The sequence below is a fragment of the Amblyraja radiata genome, chromosome 5, assembly GCF_010909765.2.
Source record: "Amblyraja radiata isolate CabotCenter1 chromosome 5, sAmbRad1.1.pri, whole genome shotgun sequence".
Taxonomy (NCBI): Eukaryota; Metazoa; Chordata; class Chondrichthyes; order Rajiformes; family Rajidae; genus Amblyraja; species Amblyraja radiata.
Window position 1 is genome coordinate 113,505,853 of NC_045960.1, and position 16,824 is coordinate 113,522,676.

At 47.9% G+C, this 16,824-nt stretch overlaps 1 protein-coding gene and 1 long non-coding RNA gene across 2 annotated transcripts in view; both read left to right on the forward strand.

The window, feature by feature from the left end:
• The window catches only part of mrps5 (mitochondrial ribosomal protein S5), a 118,969-nt gene that overhangs the window by 74,270 nt on the left and 27,875 nt on the right, over window positions 1-16,824 (forward strand). The window lies entirely within an intron of this gene.
• On the forward strand, window positions 2,188-2,512 carry LOC116973709. Its single transcript, XR_004412110.1, has 3 exons — window positions 2,188-2,224; window positions 2,462-2,463; window positions 2,501-2,512. It is a non-coding gene; the product is annotated as an uncharacterized LOC116973709 (long non-coding RNA).

The window sequence follows — 16,824 nt, forward strand, 5'->3', positions numbered from 1 at the left end:
AAATTGAAAAATCTAAAATCGAGATGAGCAGGAGGAATCTGCAGTTGAGCCAAGACATCTCAAATTACATATCAGCTTCTCTCCGTGGCATTTTGGGTGAGGAATGTGGTGCCATGTTGAAATGGTCAAACACATTGGAAGAAAGAGTTCCTCTGGTGACCCAATGTGATCTGGTCATAGAGTCAGTCGTACAGCAGGAAAGTGTACAAAATCATGAGAGGAATAGATCAGGTAGATGCACAGAGTCTCTTGCCCAGAGGACCAAAGGACATGGGTTTAAGGTAAAGGGGATAAGATTTCATTGGAATCTGAGGTAGACAAAAATGCTGGAGAAACTCACCCGCTGAGTTTCTCCAGCATTTTTGTCTACCTTTGATTATCCAGCATCTGCAGTTCCTTCTTTAATATAGCAATATGAGGGGTACCTTTTCCACACAGAGGGTGGTGGGTGTATGGAACAAGCTGCCAGATGAGATAGTTGAGGCTGGGACTATCCCAACGTTTAAGAAACAGTTAGACAGGCACATGGATAGGACAGGTTTGGAGGGATAGAAGGATGAGAGGGAACCTTATTGAAACATATAAGATTATTCAGGGATTGGACACGCTAGAGGCAGGAAACATGTTCCCGATGTTGGGGGAGTCCAGAACCAGGGGCCAGTTTAAGAATAAGGAGTAAATCATTTAGAACGGAGACGAGGAAACACTTTTTCACACAGAGTTGTGAGTCTGTGGAAATCTCTTCCTCAGAGGGCGGTGGAGGCCAGTTCTCTGGATACTTTCAAGAGAGAGCTAGATAGGGCTCTTATAAATAGCAGGGTCAGGGGATATGGGAAGAAGGCAGGAACGGGGTACTGATTGTGGATGATCAGCCACAGAAAGACTGGATAGACTTGGCTTATACTCGCTAGAATTTAGGAGATTGAGAGGGGATCTTATAGAAACGTACAAATTTCTTATGGGGTTGGACAGGCTAGATGCAGGAAGATTGTTCCCGATGTTGGGGAAGTCCAGGACAAGGGGTCACAGCTTAAGGATAAGGGGGAAATCCTTTAGGACCGAGATGAGAAGAAACTTTTTCACACAGAGAGTGGTGAATCTCTGGAACTCTCTGCCACAGAGGGTAGTTGAGGCCAGTTCATTGGCTATATTTAAGAGGGAGTTAGATGTGGCCCTTGTGGCTAAAGGGATCAGGGGGTATGGAGAGAAGGCAGGTACGGGATACTGAGTTGGATGATCAGCCATGATCGTATTGAATGGCGGTGCAGGCTCGAAGGGCCGAATGGCCTACTCCTGCACCTATTTTCTATGTATCTATGTATCACATTGAATGGCGGTGCTGGCTCGAAGGGCCGAATGGCCTACTCCTGCACCTATTGTCTATTGTCATTGTAATGGGTGGTCAGGAAGGTTGTTGATATCATTGCCTCAGAAACCTCTCTCAGTTCCCCATTAACTGAACAGAACCTGAGTGGTTAAGAAGGAACTGCAGATGCTGGAAAATCGAAGGCAGATAAAAATGCTGGAGAAACTCAGCGGGTGCAGCAGCATCTAGGGAGCGAAGGAAATAGGCATCGTTTCGGGTCGAAACCCTTCTTCATTCTTAGAATAAAAAGGAGGTCATTTAAGACTGAGGTGAGAAAAAACTTTTTCACCCAGAGAGTTGTGAATTTATGGAATTCCCTGCCACAGAGTCACTGGATGGATTTAAGAGAGAGTTAGATAGTCACATTGAATGGCGGCGCAGGCTCGAAGGGCCGAATGGTCTCCTCCTGCACCTATTTTCTATGTTTCAGACTGGAATCTGAGTGGGTTGAAAATAGGAATTTCCTTTGCGCGTCACAGAAATGTCCGACTCGTCTTCAGTTTCAGATAGCTGAGAGACGTGGAAACTGAATTCTCTGCAGCAAAATGGGCCACTTCTATTTTTAATCAGAAGCTTATCGCTTGCATATGTGTCCTCTGCGCAAGGCCATTTTTAATGACATCGACGAGGACAAGGCAAGGGAGATAAAAAAACAGGCACCAAGTGGTGTCAGCATTGCTGCGGCCCCATGTCCAACCTGTGCTGAAAACCGCAGTGATTTCTCCATACTCCTCCGCGCAGTGTCACTAACCCGTTTGACATCGATGTGCCAAACGCACGGCACTATCGCAAATTACTTATGCCACTAATGCAGTCAATTTCTGCTTGGATAGCCTTCAACCCAACCCTATGAACATTGTAGTTCAAGTGTTTAAGAAGGAACTGCAGATGCTGGAAAAATCGAAGGGGGACAAAAATGCTGGAGAAACTCAGCGGGTGAGGCAGCGTCTATGGAGCGAAGGAATAGGTGACGTTTCGGGTCGAGACCCTTCTTCTGATGTGAAGAAGAAAGGAAGAGGCGGAGACAGTGGGCTGTGGGGGAGCTGGGAAGGGGAGGGGAAGGAGGGAGAAAGCAGGGACTACCTGAAATTGGAGAAGTCAATGTTCGTACCGCTGGGGTGTAAACTACCCAAGCTTCTCCAATTTCAGGTATTCCTTGCTTTCTCCCTCCTTCCCCTCCCCTTCCCAGCTCTCCCACAGCCCACTGACTCCGCCTCTTCCTTCCCGTTCCCCTGCCCCCACATCAGTCTGAAGAAGGGTCTCGACCCGAAACGTCACCTATTCCATCGCTCCATAGATGCTGCCTCACCCGCTGAGTTTCTCCAGCATTTTTGTCTACCTTCGATTTCTCCAGCATCTGCAGTTCTTGGCCTTCCCTTTATACTCCGGGTATCACTTTAAACATAGAACTGTACAGCACAGGGACAGGCTCTGTGGCGCATAATATTTGTGTCAAACATGATATCAAGATCATCTAATCTCCTCTGCCTGCATGAGATCAATGTTGCCGCATATCCATGTACCTAATTGAAAGCCTTCTGAACGCCACTATCGTGCCTGCCTCCATCGCCATGAGGGAGTGCAGCGTAGGTTCACCAAGTTAATTCCCGGGATGGCGGGACTGTCATATGCTGAGAGAATGGAGCGGTTGGGCTTGTACACTCTGGAGTTTAGAAGGATGAGAGGGCATCTCATTGAAACGTACAAGATTGTTAAGGGCTTGGACACGCTAGAGGCAGGAAACATGTTCCCGTTGTTGGGGGAGTCCAGAACCAGGGGCCACAGTTTAAGAATAAAGAGTTAGCCCTTTAGAACGGAGAGGAGAAAACACTTTTTCTCACAGAGAATGGTGAGTGTGGAATTCTCTGCCTCAGAGGGCGATGGAGGCAGGTTCTCTGGATACTTTCAGGAGAGAGCTAGATAGGGCTCTTAAAGATAGCGGAGTCAGGGGACATGGGGAGAAGGCAGGAACGGGGTACAGATTGGGGATGATTCAATTCAATTCAATTCAACTTTATTGTCATTGCACAGATACAAGTATGGATACAACAAAATGCAGTTTAGCGTCAGTCCGTAGTAATAGTGCGATATAGAAATAAAAATACAGAATAAGCAAACAATGTGGACGGAGAGACTGGAGAAATCTATCGGCGGGACTCCGAGTTCAGCAATGTGATAGTGTTGTTGTAGAAGCTGTTCCTCATCCTACTTGTACGAGACCTGAGGCTCCTGTACCGCCTCCCTGATGGGAGGAGGGCAAACAGTCCATGGTTAGGGTGGGAGGGGTCTTTGATGATCTTTCCGGCCCGTCTCAGACACCGTTTTCAGTGGAGGGCATCCATGGCAGGGAGCGGGGCACCGATGATGTACTGAGCGGTTTTCACCACCCATTGTAGTGCCTTCCTGTCAGCTACGGTGCAACTGCTGTACCATACCGTGAAGCAGGTGGTCAGGATGCTTTCGATGGTACAGCGGTAAAAGTTGGTCAGGATCTGGGGGGACAAGTGAGCTTTCTTGAGCCTCCTCAGAAAGTAAAGGCGCTGGCGGTGCTGGCTCGAAGGGCTGAATGGCCTACTCCTGCACCTATTGTCTATTGTCTTATGCCATTGCTGGCAGCGTGTTCCAGGTACTCACCACCCTGTGTAAAACACTTGCCCCGCACATCTCTATCATTTGCCAGCCTTTACTCCATCCCCACCTCTCTGCTCCAGAGAGTTAGATAGAGCTCTAGGGGCTAGTGGAGTCAAGGGATATGGGGAGAAGGCAGGCACGGGTTAATGATAGGGGGCGATCAGCCATGATCACAATGAATGGCGGTGCTGGCTCGAAGGGCCGAATGTCCTCCTCTTGCACCTATTTTCTATGTTTCTAACGCACTGGGCTAAATTCTGCCTCTTCCCTTGTAAGTGGTGAAGGGATTTTAATTTTCTAATGTCGCATTACCGAGGCCATAGATTTATCACAAGACTACATCACTGATAGCCCAACGCACTTGTTTGAAATAATGCTGAGTTTGCTCTTCCTTTAGCGCCCACTATAATGGGAGCCCTGGAAACTTGAACGATGATGTCGTTTTTAAGAGGTTTACTTTTTTAATTTGATGTGTTGAAAGAACCTTTACAGTGCTGTGATTTATTAAACACTTTCAGACTTCCTCGCAATATTTGTGGCCCAGATTTTGCATTAATAATGATGGAAAGCTGTTGGCTGCAAAGGAAACTAATGAATTGGTGCGGACTTAGGATTTTTATGATTAGTCTTGCTGCAAAATCTACTAAAAATGTCATTTGTTATTCTATGAGGTCTAAGTGTGTCTTTAAATACATGCCCAGCCATGCTTAGAAAACCCTCTGGCCCTTGAGGACTAATTTTGTACTTCACAAGAATATTTCAATGTAAGGGATTTTCAAAGCGTTTGAAGAAGATGTTTGTGATGCCTTAACTGGTCCTTTATTTATTTTGGTGTCTGCAAAATGATTCAAGTTAATGAAAAATTATCCTGTCTGCTGTGTGCCAGTTGATCGACAGCTGGGCCTGCTTGATCACATCATGGTTTGAGCATGTCGACAAAAATGTTGGAGTAACTCAGCGGGTGAGGCAGCATCTATGGAGAGAAGGAAGAGGCGACGTTTCAATAGACAATAGGTGCAGGAGTAGGCATTCGGCCCTTCGGGCCAACACCGCTATGTATATAGGAGAGATGTTGTCAAGCTGGAAAGGGTGCAGAGTAGATTTACGAGGATGTTTCCAGGACTCAAGGGCCTGAGCTATAGGGAAAGGTTGAACAAACTAGTACTATTTTTTGTAGTGCAGGAGGATGAGGAGTGATCTGAAAGAGGTGAATAAAATCATAGGAGGAATAGATCAGGTTAGGATGCACAGAGTCTCTTGCCTAGAGTTGGGGAATCGAAGACCAGAGGACGTAGGTTTAAGGTGAGGGGGGAATGATTTAATAGGAATCTGAGGGGTAACTTTTTCACACAAAAAGTGGTGATCATGTTTCAAGGCTGGAAAGATGAGATACAGGGTGTTACCTGGGCTTGTGTTCACAGTGAATGGCGGTGCAGGCTCGAAGGGCCGAATGGCCTACTCCTGCACCTATTGCCTATTGTCTATTGTGGGCATGAGTTACAGGGAGAGGTTGGAACTGTGCAAGAAATGTAATTGAAATGAGTTTAATTAGTCTAATTCATTTTAATCAGTGACAGATTGTAAATGTGTAGGAAGGAACTGCAGATGCTGGTTTACAATGGGCAGACACAAAATACCATGTAAGATTATTAGGGGTTTGGACACGCCAGAGGCAGGAAACATGTTCCCGATTTTGGGGGAGTCCAGATCCAGGGGCCACAGTTTAAGAATAAGGGAGAGGTTGGATAGGCTGGGACTTTTTTTCTTTGGAGCGTAGGAGGCTGAGGGGTGACCTTATTGAGATGTACAAGATCATGTGGGGCATGGATAAAGTGAACGCTCAGTCTGTTTCCCAGGGTAGAGGATTCTAAAACTAGAGGGCACAGGCTTGAGGGGAGAGATTTAAGAAGAGTCCCAACCCAACACACCGCCTCTCCGTTCCCTCCAGAAATGGTGCCTGACCCGCTCACTTACTCCAATATTTTCTCTTTTACACTAGGCATAGACAATAGACAATAGGTGCAGGAGTAGGCCATTCGGCCCTTCGAGCCAGCACCGCCATTCAATGTGGTCATGGCTGATCATCCCCAATCAGTACCCCATTCCTGCCTTCTCCCCATATCCCCTGACTCCGCTATCTTTAAGAGCCCTATCTAGCTCTCTCTTGAAAGTATCCAGAGAACTGGCCTCCACCGCCCTCTGAGGCAGAGAATTCCACAGACTCACAACTCTCTGTGTGAAAAAGTGTTTCCTCGTCTCCGTTCTAAATGGCTTACTCCTTATTCTTAAACTGTGGCCCCTGGTTCTGGACTCCCCCAACATCAGGAACATGTTTCCTGCCTCTGGCGTGTCCAAACCCTTAATAATCTAACATGGCATTTTGTGTCTGCCCATTGTAAACCAGCATCTGCAGTTCCTTCCTACACATTTACAATCTGTCACTGATTAAAATGAATTAGACTAATTAAACTCATTTCAATTACATTTCTTGCACAGTTCCAAACTAAATGCACAACTCTCTGTGTGAAAAAGTGTTTCCTGAAAGTCTCCCTGGGCTGACGAAGGGTCTCGACCCGAAACGTCGACCATTCCTTCTCTCCAGAGATGCTGCCCGTCCCACTGAGTTACTCCAGCATTTTTGTGTCTATCTGGGCTAAAAAGATAGTTTAAATTACTTGGGAACTGTCACGTGGATTGTAATGCTGTAATTAGATTCAGGATGAGCATAGATTGTTGGTGAAACACATTTCGAGCTGTGTGCCACAGGGCATCAGATAACACGTTGGCTTTGGTGAGGGGATGAGGCACGTGAGGAATTTTCCAAAGAGTTCTTAAAGGTCGTTCAGATAAGGGAAATGTTTCACATTTCCAACCCGCCCTTGGCACCTTGCCGCCTTTTATCCCATCTTATCGCTTTCGAGTTACACGCTTACTTTAATTTAATTTAGTTTAGAGATACAGGGCCCTTCGGTCCACTGGGTCCGCGCCGACCAGCGATCCCTGCACATTAACACTATCCTACACCCACCAGGGAGAATTTACATTTACACCAAGCCAATTAACCTACAAACCTGCACGTCTTTGGAGTGTGGGAGGAAACCGGAGATCTCGGAGAAAACCCACACAGGTCACGGGGAGAACGAGGGGATCTCATTGAAACATATAAGATTGTTAAGGGTTTGGACACGCTAGAGGCAGGAAACATGTTCCTGATGTTGGGGAAGTCCAGAACCAGGGGCCACAGTTTAAGAATAAGGGGTAAGCCATTTAGAACGGAGGCGAGGAAACACTTTTTCTCACAGAGAGCTGTGAGTCTGTGGAATTCACTGCCTCAGAGGGCGGTGGAGGCCGGTTCTCTGGATGCTTTCAAGAGAGAGCTAGATAGGGCTCTTAAAGATATCCACAACGACCAGCGATCACCTCGTACACTAGCTCTATCCTGCACAGTCTGGATAATTAACATTCCCATATCCCTCCCTCCAGATTCACATTTCCCTCCTCTCCTATTTTTATCTGGCACCCTTTGCTCTCCTTTTCACCTCTAGCCGTTTTACTCTGACTCCACCCCTCTGCCAAGCACTCCCCTCTCACCTTCTCCATCATGGTCTGGTTTGGCTCAGCCACCAAGCACGACACCTGGAGGCTGCAGCGAATCGTCCGATCAGCAGAGAAGGTTATTGGTTGCAACCTTCCCTCCATTGATGAACTGTACACTGCAAGGGCCAGGAAGCGAGCGGGCAAGATCATCTCTGACCCCTCTCACCCTGGCCACAAACTCTTTGAATCACTTCCCTCTGGAAAGCGACTCCGGATTGTCAAAGCTGCCACAGCCAGACATAAAACTGTTTTTTTCCACGAGTAGTTGCTCTACTCAATAACCAAAAATCTGTAGCCTCCTTTTGCTTTGGTATTTTATTTAATTCACATGTTTAATCAATAATGTTTTATTGTTAATGTTTAATGTTTTATGTGTCATTCCTAACTGTCACTGTATGTCATGTTGTCACTTGCGGGAGGAGCACCAAGGCAAATTCCTTGTATGTGAATACTTGGCCAACAAACTTATTCATTCACTCATTCATCACATGTAGAAAGGAACAGCAGATGCTGGTTTACACCATAGATAGGCACAAAATGATGGAGTAACTCAACGGGTCAGGCAGCATCTCTGGAGAGAAGGAATGGGTGACGTTTCGGGTCGAGACCCTTCTTCGCTGAGAGTGAGGGGAGAGGAAGTTTGGAGATATTACCTTACCTTTCCTTATCTCCTGACCCTCTCCCCTGGCAGAGATAGATAGATTCTTGATTAGTACAGATGTCAGGGGTTATGAGGAGAAGGCAGGAGAATGGGGTTGAGTGGGAAAGACAGATCAGCCATGATTGAATGGCAGAGTAGAACCCTTGGGTTTCGGCCCGAAACGTTGCCTATTTCCTTCGCTCCATAGATGCTGCCTCACCCGCTGAGTTTCTCCAGCATTTTTGTCTACCTTCGATTTTCCAGCATCTGCAGTTCCTTCTTAACCAATTGTCCTACAAACCTGTACGTCTTTGGGATGTGGGAGGAAACCGGAGCACCCGGAGAAAACACACACGGTCATAGGGAGAACGTGAAAACTTCACACAGACAGTGCTCGAGATTAGGATTGAACCCGGGTCTCAGGTGCTACGAGGTTATGTTGGTAAATGTTGTGCTGTCCTCTGTTTTATTATTAATGTTTAATAACACTGCCTACGTGAGGCGCCCCCGGGCACGGCTTCTGACTGGTGGTCGCGGGATGTGAGGGGACGGCATATTCGCGGGTCGAGGTGTGGGCGGAGTGGGCCGCTGGAGGCCCCAGTGCAGCCTGGGGCTCCATTAGAGGGGGCAGTGCTGGAGGCCCCAGTGCAGCCTGGGGCTCCATTAGACCGGGCAGTGCTGGAGGCCCCACTACAGCCTGGGGCTACATTAGAGCAGGCAGTGCTGGAGACCTCACTACAGCCTGGGGCTCCATTAGAGGGGGCAATGATGGAGGCCTCACTACAGCCTGGGGCTCCATTAAAGTGAGCAGTGCTGGAGGCCCTGCAGCAGCCTGGAGGGCCTGTCCCACTTAGGCGATTTTTTTAGGCAAGGCAAGGCAAGGCAAGGCAAGGCAAGGCAAGGCAAGGCAAGGCAAGGCAAGGCAAGGCAAGGCAAGGCAAGTTTATTTGTATAGCACCTTTCAACAACAAGGTAATTCAAAGTGCTTTACATAAAACATTAAAAGCATTGGAAAGAAACACATATAAAATGACATTTAGATGTAAAACGATTATTTGTGGTCGCCATACGGTGGCCGGGGTGTCACCTATATGGTCGTGAATCGTCTCCTCAGCCGCCCAAAGAGTCGCAGCGTTTTTCTAGTCGCCACTGGATTTTGAAATGTTCAAAACTTTTCGCCCACAGTCGGCGACCGTGGGCTTGTCGTAGCTTTTCTTGTCCTGACGTAGGTGCTGTCGTAGGTTGTCGCCAGGATGGCATTGGTTGCCGCCGGTGCTGACTTTGGTGAATTCCATTGCCTCGTGGGACAGGCCCTTGGGGCTCCATTACATCGGTTCAGGAAACTGAACCGTCCTCTCACCAACTATGGACAAGCTAGATGCAGGAAAAATGTTCCCAATGTTGGGCGAGTCCAGAACCAGGGGCCACAGTCTTAGAATAAAGGGGAGGTCATTTAAGACTGAGGTGAGAAAAAACTTTTTCACCCAGAGAGTTGTGAATTTGTGGAATTCCCTGCCACAGAGGAGGCCAAGTCACTGGATGGATTTAAGAGAGAGTTAGATAGAGCTCTAGGGACTAGTGGAGTCAAGGGATATGGGGAGAAGGCAGGCACGGGTTATTGATAGCGGACGATCAGCCATGATCACAATGAATGGCGGTGCTGGCATGAAGGGCCGAATGGCCTCCTCCTGCACCTATTTTCTATGTTTCTATGGATGCCTCTATGACTCCGTCTAATGACGCAGCGTGTACTCAGCAGAGCCCTGAAATAACCGTCGCTAGATGTTTGTGCGTATGAGCTGCCAGAGTGGGGTGTGTGTGTCTCCAACCCTCTGAATCAGAGTACTGCTGCTGACTCAAGGTCACCCGCAAGGTCAGCTGCCCCTTTTGAAGTAACGTGTGTAAAAGCCATCGTGAGCTACCACTGGGGCATCGTAATGAAGTTAGACTTCCTGCTGGCAAAACATGCAATAACACTTTTTAATCCAAAATATGCCACGGAGAAGTAAAAGAGAGTTTATTCATCGGCGCAAATCTGTCACGTTCACCTTCGCTAAATCTACATTTTCTTGCACGCAATACAATTTCGATTATCAGTTTGTTTCATCCAAGAGTTTTGTGATTTATTTTTTTTAAGAGCAGCTGGAAATATTTTAATGATTGCTTGAGGAAAAGCAGGCGTGCATCTACATCACTGTTGGGTTTGCAATGTGCAGAGTGCCCTGTTACATAAAGAAGGAGTCGAATGGAAGTGAGAGCTATAAATGGTCCCTATCATTCCCCTGCTGGGCTGTTGTGATTTACACCGCTGCCACAATTAAATTCTCAACCACCACATTGGCGGTAGGCAAAAATGCTGGAGAAACTCAGCGGGTGAGGCAGCATCTGTGGAGACACGTCACCTATTCCTTCGCTCCACAGATGCTGCCTCACCTTCAAGGGTCTCGACCCGAAACGTCACCTTTTCCTTCGCTCCATAAATGCTGCCTCACCCGCGGAGTTCCTCCAGCATTTTTGTCTACCTTCGATTTTTCCAGCATCTGCTGTTCTTTCTCAACGATTACATTGGCAAACGTGGTAATTCTGTTTTTGGTAGTTCACAAGTTCATGAGCGGAATTAGGCCCTTCGGACCATCAGGCCTACTCCGCCATTCAATCGTGGCTGATCTATCTGGCCATCCCCTGACAATCAAGAATCTATCTATCTCTGCCTTAAAAATAGCCATTGACTTGGCCTCCACCGCCGTCTGTGGCAAAGAATTCCACAGATTCACCAGCCTGCCTGCCTCAACTATCTCCGGCCACAAGGACACAAAATGCTGGATAACTCAGCGTGTCAGGCAGCATCTGTGGAGAACATGGATAGGTGACGTTTCACAGAGTGCTGGGGTAACTCAGCGGGTCAGGCAGCATCTGTGGAGAATATGGATAGGTGACGTTTCACAGAGTGCTGGAGTAACTCAGCGGGTCAGGCAGCATCTGTGGAGAACATGGATAGGTGACGTTTCACAGAGTGCTGGAGTAACTCAGCGGGTCAGGCAGCATCTGTGGAGAACATGGATAGGTGACGTTTCACAGAGTGCTGGAGTAACTCAGCGGGTCAGGCAGCATCTGTGGAGAACATGGATAGGTGACGTTTCACAGAGTGCTGGAGTAACTCAGCGGGTCAGGCAGCATCTGTGGAGAACATGGATAGGTGACGTTTCACAGAGTGCTGGAGTAACTCAGCGGGTCAGGCAGCATCTGTGGAGAACATGGATAGGTGACATTCCGGGTCGATACCAGCACATTCCGTACACCCACCACCCTCTGAATGGACACGTTGCCCCTCACGTTCCTATTGTATCTTATCCCTCTCACCTTAAATCAATGTCCTCGAGTTCTTGATTTCCCTTCCCTGGGGAAAAAGACTATTCATTCCTCTCGTGATTTTGTACTACTCAACCTCTCCCTTTCGCTCAGGACCTCAAGTCCTGGCAACATGAGAGGAAGAGATCGGGTAGACAAAGAAAGTCTCTTGCTCAAAGTTGGGGCATTGAGAAGCAATAGACAATGGACAATAGACAATAGGTGCAGGAGTAGGCCATTTGGCCCTTCGAGCCAGCACCGCCATTCAATGTGATCATGGCTGATCATCCGCAATCAGTACCCCGTTCCTGCCTTCTCCCCATATCCCCTGCCTCCTCTATCTTTAAGAGCCCTATCTAGCTCTCTCTTGAAAGCATCCAGAAAACCGGCCTCCACCGCCATTTGAGGCAGAGAATTCCACACTCACCACTCTCTGTGAGAAAAAGTGTTGTTTCCTCGTCTCCGTTCTAAATGGCTTACTCCTCATTCTTAAACTGTGTGGCCCCTGGTTCTGGACTCCCCCAACATCGGGAACATGTTTCCTGCCTCTAGCATATCAAAACCCTTAATAATCTTATATGCTTCAATGAGATCCTCTCTTATCCTTCTAAACTCCAGAGTATACAAGCCCAGCTGCTCCATTCTCTCAGCATATGACAGTCCTGCCATCCCAGGAATTAACCTTGTAAACCTACGCTGCACTCTAAAATACTGGAGTAACTCAGCGGGCAGGCAGCATCTCTGGAGAGACGGAATGGGCGGCGTTTCTGGTCGACTCAAAACAAAAGAGCCTCAGCTCCAAACATAATCTGTTTTGTCAGAAGGATTTACCTTCACAACGAGTGCCATCCAAATCCTTGTCAGGACAACAAACGCATTGTATTGGAGAGCACATCTTTCTATCTTCATGTTGTATACCTTCCTCAGCATGAAGCCAAGTAAAATATGCCCGCAAGTGATGTGGTTATTTTCTTGATGGAAATATATACAAATAATTCCAAGGAAGACAGATTTTCTTCCCAGCTGGGCTCGGAGAGGCGATGAATTACTTTAAAAAAATCTGAAATTAGATGTGCATGGTTGAATTATAATTCACATTCTTGATATTGTTTTTCAAGGTTATGTCCCGTAATATAATAACTCCAAATATCTGCCAAATATCTATCTCATGTACATAGATTAAAAGCCCCTTCCCTGGTAAATTTGTCCCTTTCTACTGTAATATATTTATAATGAGACTAACCGATCACAATCCTTTAACACTATTCAGTTGTAAAGTGTTTAACAATACAGGCCTTCCCTGGGTTACAAATGCTTGACTAAGGTACATCCTCTACATACTAACCAGCCGTTGGGAGACTAGGATGGATGTGCTGGCTGCTTTTTAGATTAGTTTAGAGATACAGCGTGAAAACAGACTCTTCCTCCCACCGAGTCCATCGATCACCCGTTCACACTAGTTCCGTGTTATCCCACTTTCTCATCCACTCCCTACACACTAGGGGCAATTTGCAGAGGGCCGATTAAGTAAGTAAGTAAGTAAAGGGCCTGTCCCACTTGCATGCGACTGCATGCGTTTGGCGCGACCAAACGGAAGCGGAGTGCGCGGTAAGTACGCGCTAAGTTCGCTCATGACGTAATTTACGTCATACTCACCAATCAGCTGGGCAGGAGGCGGGCCGACTGTATTTGGACGTCGCACGGTGTCAGGCGGTGACGTCATCACGCAACGCCACGCCGGGCGGTGACGTCATCCCACAACGCCACGCGCTAGGCATACGCCGTCAAGACGCTGCGTACGGCGTGAAGACGCTGCGTACGCCGTCAAGACGCTGTGTACGCCCTCAATACGCCTGCGGGCCGACAGGCCGTTGGTGCGCGGAATTTTTGGACAGTGCGGGATTTTCGGAGCCCCGCACAACTCCATACTCCTCCGCGCTTGGAAGTGGGACCGGCTCCACGCGGACATACAGTGCCCGTACGCCTCAAGCGACCACGTTTGGTCGCGCCAGTCGCATGCAATCGCATGCAAGTGGGACAGGCCCTTTAGTTTATTGGCCAAGTATTCACATACAAGGAATTTGCCTTGGTGCTCCGCCCACAAGTAACAACATGACATACAGTGACAGTTACGAAAGACTCAGAAAACACTAAACATTAATAATAATAAGACATTAATGATAAAACACCATTGATCAAGCATCTCAGAATTCTCTGCCGCAGAAGGCAGTGGAGGCCAATTCACTGGATGTTTTCAAGAGAGAGTTAGATATAGCTGGGAAGAAGGGTCTCGGCCCAAAACGTCACCCAGCGCCGGCCTTAGGAAGTGTGGGGCCCAATTGGGAACAATTTTGTTGAGCCTCAGGTTCCCAGCCAAGGTCTGTAGAATCATAGAAATACAATTAAAATCTATTATAGACTTTATATCTCTATGGTAGAATGGAAAGTAATCAAAATGTGCGCTTAAAAAGTGCCTGCGAGTTAATGAACCAAACAGATCTAAGCTACATTTTAATATAAAATTGCATACATGTAAGCCTACAAGTAACAAACAAAATGTGTAGATAATCTCTGAAAAGTACATAGTTACAATACCACTTGTTTTAGTGACTGTGAAATGAAAAAAAAGTAATTTAATTAACTAGATCCTGGAAAACCAATAACCATTGAAAACCAATAACACAGTTATTGACAATTAAGGGTTTGGACACGCTAGAGGCAGGAAACATGTTCCCGATGTTGGGGGAGTCCAGAACCAGGGACCACAGTTTAAGAATAAGGAGTAAGCCATTTAGAGCGGAGACGAGGAAACACTTTTTCACACAGAGAGTTAGTTGTGAGTCTGTGGAATTCTCTGCCTCAGAGGGCGGTGGAGGCCGGTTCTCTGGATGCTTTCAAGAGAGAGTTAGATAGGGCTCTTAAAAATAGCGGAGTCAGGGGATATGGGGAGAAGGCAGGAACGGGGTACTGATTGGGGATGATCAGCCATGATCACATTGAATGGTGGTGCTGGCACGAAGGGCCGAATGGCCTACTCCTGCACCTATTGTCTATGTTTGCCACTTTCATTTCACTGCACATCTCGTATGTGTATGTGACAAATAAACTTGACTTGACTTGTTTCTACAAACTCGCATGTCTTTGGGATGTGGGAAGGAGCTGAAGCACCTGAATGAAACCCACACTGTTTAGTTGACTTTATTATTATCACATGTACCAAAGTAGAGTGAAAAGCCTTTGTTTGCGTGCTATATGGTCAAAGAAAAGCCTAAACATGAATACAATTAATCTGTCCACAGTGCACAGATAAATACCCTGTCCCACTGTACGAGTTCATTCAAGAGCTTTCCCGAGTTTAAACAAAAATCAAACTCGTGGAAGCATGTAGAATGTACGTAGCGGGTACGTCGGAGCTCGGGGACGTCTTTAGCGGCTCGTAATGCTAACGGCAGGTACTCGGGAAACGCGGTAAACATATTAGTGCAAAGTAAACTCCGTTTATAGATAGTCCAAGGGTCTCCAATGAGGTAGATGGGTCAGGACCGCTCTCTTGTTGGTCAGAAACTGTCCCTGAATCTGGAGGTACACAAAAAAAAAAGCTGGAGAAACTCAGCAGGGGCAGCAGCATCTATGGAGCGAAGGAAATAGGCAACGTTTCGGGCCGAAACCCTTCTTCAGACTGATAGGGGGGGGCGGGGAGAAGAAAGGAAAAAGGAGGAGGAGTAGCCCGAGGGCTGAGGAAGGGGAGGAGACAGCAAGGGCTAACAAAATTGGGAGAATTCAATGTTCATGCCCGCAGGCTGCAGACTCCCAAACGGAATATAGGGTGCTGTTCCTCCAATTTCCGCTGTTGCTCACTCTGGCAATGGAGGAGACCCAGGACAGAGAGGTCGGATTGGGAATGAGAGGGGGAGTTGAAGTGCTGAGCCACCGGGAGTTCAGGTAGGTTCTTGCAGACCGAGCGGAGGTGTTCGGCGAAACGATCGCCCAACCTCCGCTTGGTCTCACCGATGTAGATCAGCTGACATCTAGAGCAGCGGATGCAGTAGATGAGGTTGGAGGAGATACAGGTGAACCTTTGTCGCACCTGGAACGACTGCTTGGGTCCTTGAATGGAGTCGAGGGGGGAGGTGAAGGGACAGGTGTTGCATTTCTTGCGGTTGCAACGGAAAGTGCCTGGGGAGGGGGTGGTACTGGAGGGAAGGGAAGAATTGACAAGGGAGTTGCGGAGGGAGCGGTCTTTGCGGAAGGCAGACATGGGGGGAGATGGGAAGATGTGGCGAGTGGTGGGGTCACATTGGAGATGGCGGAGGATTATTTGTTGTATGTGACGGCTGGTGGGGTGAAAGGTGAGGACTAGGGGGACTCTGCCCTTGTTGCGAGTGCGGGGATGGGGAGAGAGAGCAGTGTTGCGGGGTATGGAAGAGACCCTGGTACGAGCCTCATCTATGGCGGCGGAGGGGAATCCCCGTTCCCTGAAGAGCGAGGACATTTCCGATGCCCTGGTGTGGAACGTCTCATCCTTGGAACAGATGCGGCGTAGGCGGAGGAATTGGGAGTAGGGGATGGAGTCTTTACAGGGGGCAGGGTGGGAAGACGTGTAGTCCAGATAGCCATGGGAGTCAGTTGGTTTGTAGTGGATGTCGGTCAGAAGTCTATCACCTGCGATGGAGATGGTGAGGTCAAGGAATGGTAGGGAAGTGTCGGAAATGGTCCAGGTGTATTTCAGTGCCGGATGGAAGTTGGTGGTGAAGTGGATGAAGTCAGTCAGTTGTGTGTGGGTGCAGGAGGTGGCCCCAAAGCAGTCGTCAATGTAACGGAGGTAGAGGTCGGGGATGGGGCCCTGGTACGTATTGAACAAGGATTGTTCAACGTACCCGACAAAGAGGCAGGCGTAGCTGGGGCCCATGCGTGTGCCCATAGAATCTGGAGGTGTGCGTTTTCACACTTCTGTTCCTTTTGCCCGATGGGGGAGGTGGAGAAGAGGGAGTGTGATGTAATTAAAGTGAAGGGGGAGATGTGATGTATATGTAATGTAATATGTAATGTAAATGCCCGTACCCCTTGAGGCCAAAAGCAGAAGCTGGCAAATGTACCTGTACCTGCCTTCTCTCCATATCCCGTGACCCCTTTAGCCACAAGGGCCACATCTAACTCCCTCTTAAATATAGCCAATGAACTGGCCTCAACTACCTTCTGTGGCAGAGAATTCCACAGATTCACCACTCTCTGTGTGAAAAAA